We start from the raw sequence: 5,390 nt of genomic DNA on the forward strand, positions 1-5,390 counted from the left end.
AATCGTGAAATCAGCCAGAAGGGAGAGAAGTCCCGGCGCGGCGTAACAGAACCCCTAGAGTAGCGAGCCAGGAGGGAGAGAAGTCCCGATGCGGCGCAACAGAACCCCGAGAGTCACGAGCCAGAAGGGAGAGAAGTCCCGGGTCGGCGTAACAGAACCCCTAGAGTAGCGAGCCAGAAGGAAGAGAAGTCCCGGAGCGGCGCAACGGAACCCCTAGAGTAGCGAGCCAGAAGGGAGAGAAGTCCCGGTGCGGCGTAACAGAACCCCTAGAGTAGCGAGCCAGAAGGGAGAGAAGTCCCGGAGCGGCCTAACAGAACCCCTAGAGTAACGAGCCAGAAGGGAGAGAAGTCCCGGAGCGGCGCAACGGAACCCCTAGAGTAGCGAGCCAGAAGGGAGAGAAGTCCAGGAGCGGCGCAACGGAACCCCTAGAGTAGCGAGCCAGAAGGGAGAGAAGTCCCGGATCGGCGTACACCCTCGAACCCAGCACAGAAGTCAAGACCTACAGCCACCCTGTCAGGAGCAGTTCGCAGGACAACACCACCAGCAAGCAGGACACCACACCACAACTGCCACGCAAGGAGGATCGAGCCCGCAGGAACAGCACGGACAGTACGCGAAAGGGTGAGGCTAGGGTGGAACGTTCGTTTACACGAGGCACAGAAGCGAAGTGAAAAGCGAAGCAGCTTCCTGGCGTTCCGCCTTGACTGTCCGCACGATCTGAGCGGAAGCCCGTGGGACCATCCGGGACAGAGCAAGGGACATGCGGTCGGGTATCGAGAGGAGTGATCCTGGAGAGCTCGTCAGTCTGTTCACCCTAGTCTGAGAACGGTGACGCTTCCCTAAGCCCGCACGGCTGACCCCATAGCGAGTCTGAATCGTGGCCGAGCAGTCACCGAGCCAATCGCGTCAGGAGCAAGCAGCGGTCGAGGATCTTCAAGGAGCGACAAGACAACCCACACCGTCGGAGACAGCGAGACAAGCTAATTATAAAGCCGACTGCAGTCATACCCGCAATAAACCCACTCCGAACTCGAGAATTCGGTGCTTTTTCACTGAACTACTGGGCGGTCCCGTTTATATAAATTTGGTGAGACGAACACACACAATCTCCTGAGCTAGCCGCACAAATACCGTAGCGAGCAGAAACCAAAGAAATCAGTTCGTTACATCTGGCGCCCAACGTGGGGCTGAGTTTTCTTAATCTTTCCCGAGGTAAAGGGGGAATGTGAGGAGTAGAATAACTCCACACAAATCCCAGCAGCAGATGGCCAGCCACTCACCAGGTACACGGCGAATTCGCGTAGTGGCGGCGCGGCGAAGAGCGAGGACGGAGAACGAGAGAGTTTGGAGATCGAGGACGGAGAACGGGAGAGTTTGGAGAACGCGAGAGTTTGGAGAGGAAGGGGGTTTGGAGACAAGGGAATTTGGAGAGCGAGAGAGTTTGGAGAGCAAGAGGGTTCGGAGACCAAGAGAGTGTGGAGACCAACAATGGAGCAGGAGAGAGCGGAGACTTGGCGGGCGGACCGAGAGTGCCGTGTGCAAAAAGGAGTAACGGGACGCCGCCGGACTTTGGACGCGGCCGTGAACTTTGGACCGAGAAAGAAGGTGCCACATCTCGGCAGCGGCACACAAACATGCCGCATGCGTCTCCGGGATCAGCGGGACGGCAGCATCAGGGTGGACGGCGGTGGGAAGCAGTGCGTCAAGGACAAGAGGGTCAAACAGGAACCATGGACTTTGGACCCGATGTGGAGAGTTTTGACGGGCCGTGTGCAAAAGGAAAATAACGGTTCCCAGAGGCTCTATATAAACCCGCAGGGCGCAGGCAGCAAGAATCATTCAGTCTAAGAAGCAGCGCCGTGGGAGCCTACGAGGAGCAAGATTGTCACGTTGAGCCGTTCGGGATTGGGATTACTAGGAATCTCCGAACTGAGACACAGGTGGCTGAGGTCTAAGGAGGCACCAACGGCTAAGTTCTGTTCTGTCCTGCGGACGAAGTTCTGACTTAGATTTGAAATCGTGAAATCAGCCAGAAGGGAGAGAAGTCCCGGAGCGGCGTAACAGAACCCCTAGAGTAGCGAGCCAGGAGGGAGAGAAGTCCCGGAGCGGCGCAACAGAACCCCGAGAGTCACGAGCCAGAAGGGAGAGAAGTCCCGGGTCGGCGTAACAGAACCCCTAGAGTAGCGAGCCAGAAGGGAGAGAAGCCCCGGAGCGGCGCAACGGAACCCCTAGAGTAGCGAGCCAGAAGGGAGAGAAGTCCCGGCGCGGCGTAACAGAACCCCTAGAGTAGCGAGCCAGAAGGGAGAGAAGTCCAGGAGCGGCCTAACAGAACCCCTAGAGTAGCGAGCCAGAAGGGAGAGAAGTCCCGGAGCGGCCTAACAGAACCCCTAGAGTAGCGAGCCAGAAGGGAGAGAAGTCCCGGCGCGGCGTAACAGAACCCCTAGAGTAGCGAGCCAGAAGGGAGAGAAGTCCAGGAGCGGCGCAACAGAACGGCCACGCAAGGAGGATCGAGCCCGCAGGAACGGCACGAACAGTACGCGAAAGGGTGAGGCTAGCGTGGAACGTACGTTTACACGAGGCACAGAAGCGAAGTGAAAAGCGAGGCAGCTTCCTGGCATTCCGCCTTGACTGTCCGCACGATCTGAGCGGAAGCCCGTGGGACCATCCGGGACAGAGCAAGGGACAGGCGGTCGGGTATCGAGAGGAGTGATCCTGATCCGGTCACACCCGCAATAAACCCACTTCAAATCCGAGAATTCGGTGCTTTTTCACTGAACTACTGGGCGGTCACGTTTATATAAATTTGGTGATACGAACACACACAATCTCCTGAGCTAGCAGCACAAATACCGTAGCGAGCAGAAACCAAAGAAATCAGTTCGTTACATCTGGCGCCCAACGTGGGGCTGAGTTTTCTTAATCTTTCCCGAAGTAGGGGGGGAATGTGAGGAGTTGAATAGCTCCACACAAATCCCAGCAGCAGATGGCCGGCCACTCACCAGGTACGCGGCGAATTCGCGTAGTGGCGGCGCGGCGAAGAGCGAGGACGGAGAACGAAAGAGTTTGGAGATCGAGGACGGAGAACGGGAGAGTTTGGAGAACGTGAGAGTTTGGAGAGGAAGAGGGTTTGGAGACAAGGGAATTTGGAGAGCGAGAGAGTTTGGAGAGCAAGAGGGTTCGGAGACCAAGAGAGTGTGGAGACCAACAATGGAGCAGGAGAGAGCGGAGACTTGGCGGGCGGACCGAGAGTGCCGTGTGCAAAAAGGAGTAACGGGACGCCGCCGGACTTTGGACGCGGCCGTGAACTTTGGACCGAGAAAGAAGGTGCCACATCTCGGCAGCTGTGCGGCACACAAACATGCCGCATGCGTCTCCGGGATTAGCGGGACGGCAGCATCAGGCTGAACGGCGGTGGGAAGCAGTGCGTCAAGGACAAGAGGGTCAAACAGGAATCATGGACTTTGGACCCGATGTGGAGAGTTTTGGCGGGCCGTGTGCAAAAGGCAAATAACGGTTCCCAGAGGCTCTATATAAACCCGCAGGGCGCAGGCAGCAAGAATCATTCAGTCTAAGAAGCAGCGCCGTGGGAGCCTACGAGGAGCAAGATTGTCACGTTGAGACGTTCGGGATTGGGATTACTAGGAATCTCCGAACTGAGACACAGGTGGCTGAGGTCTAAGGAGGCACCAACGGCTAAGTTCTGTTCTGTCCTGCGGACGAAGTTCTGACTTAGATTGAAATCGTGAAATCAGCCAGACGGGAGAGAAGTCCCGGCGCGGCGTAACAGAACCCCTAGAGTAATGAGCCAGGAGGGAGAGAAGTCCCGGAGCGGTGCAACAGAACCCCAAGAGTCACGAGCCAGAATGGAGAGAAGTCCCGGGTCGGCGTAACAGAACCCCTAGAGTAGCGAGTCAGAAGGGAGAGAAGTCCCGGAGCGGCGCAACGGAACCCCTAGAGTAGCGAGCCAGCAGGGAGAGAAGTCCCGGAGCGGCGCAACGGAACCCCTAGAGTAGCGAGCCAGAAGGGAGAGAAGTCCCGGATCGGCGTATACCCTCGAACCCAGCACAGAAGTAAAGACCTACAGCCACCCTGTCACGAGCAGTTCGCAGAACAACGCCACCAGCAAGCAGGACACCACACCACAACGGCCACGCAAGGAGGATCGAGCCCGCACGGACAGTACGCGAAAGGGTGAGGCTAGGGTGGAACGTTCGTTTACACGAGGCACAGAAGCGAAGTGAAAAGCGAGGCAGCTTCCTGGCGTTCCGCCTTGACTGTCCGCAAGATCTGAGCGGTAGCCCGTGGAACCATCCGGGACAGAGCAAGGGACAGGCGGTTGGGTATTTAGAGGAGTGATCCTAGAGAGCTCGTCAGTCTGGTTACGTTTATATAAATTTGGTGGGATGAACACACACAATCTCCTGAGCTAGCCGGCACTGAGCTTCCAGGCACTTTAAACATTCATTCTCATTATGCTGAAGACGAGAGACGCTTGACAAGATCCCACAACCCGAATACCACATAGCTTTTGCGGGAAAAAGTGGAGACTGAACATCGGACGCCTCTCCCTCGGCACTTTACTAATATGCCCACGTTTACAATAATACAAATTTTCCATTTTGTTCATTTAAAAGTTATCAAAGTTTCCTAAAATCAAGAGTTATGAGTTAACCTTCTTATAATACTATACCCACAACTATGTGCTGACTGACTACTTGTTAAAGTTAAAGTAAGTACAATTTATATGTACTTTCCGGGCGACGCCCCACGACGTACTAGGCATTTGACAAGTTGTTTGATAAGTTCGTTTGCAGAAAGAGCAGGAGCGCAAATATAACGGTAATGTATTTCGACATTGCAGTGCACGTGTACAGTTGGTTTCTCGATCCAGGACAGAATGCGTGTAGAGAACTGACAGGAAACGTAGAGCCTACGCCACACGACTTACAAGACAACGGTCAGATCGTTTAATTGTGTCGCCCCAAACATATTTGGGCGGTGGACTTTCTTTAGTTTGTCTGGCCGACGCTAGTTTGACTGGCCGTTTGCTGAGTTCAAGTCCAGAGAAATAGGAAGGCGATTGTTGAGCCCGAGAAGGATCGGTTAAACAACCGGACTTCCGACGACTGGCCTTTTTCCTGGCCAAATTCCTGGTCTTGTTGCAGCCAGTTTCCGTTTGGAACATTCGAGCTGACAATAAAGTAAAAGAAAGGGCGTGTTACCTTAGCGAAACCCAGTTGTGTAGAAATGTTTAACATGTTTTGGGGTTTTAATATTGTACGGTTCCCCCCGTCCTGTATTATTCTGCGAATGAGATAACGTGTTCCAATTATCCAGAATTTTTTCCGATGAATCTAATATACCTTTTTACTCTACGAGTAACGGGTATA

The sequence above is a fragment of the Drosophila biarmipes genome, chromosome 2R (assembly GCF_025231255.1).
Source record: "Drosophila biarmipes strain raj3 chromosome 2R, RU_DBia_V1.1, whole genome shotgun sequence".
Lineage (NCBI taxonomy): Eukaryota > Metazoa > Arthropoda > Insecta > Diptera > Drosophilidae > Drosophila > Drosophila biarmipes.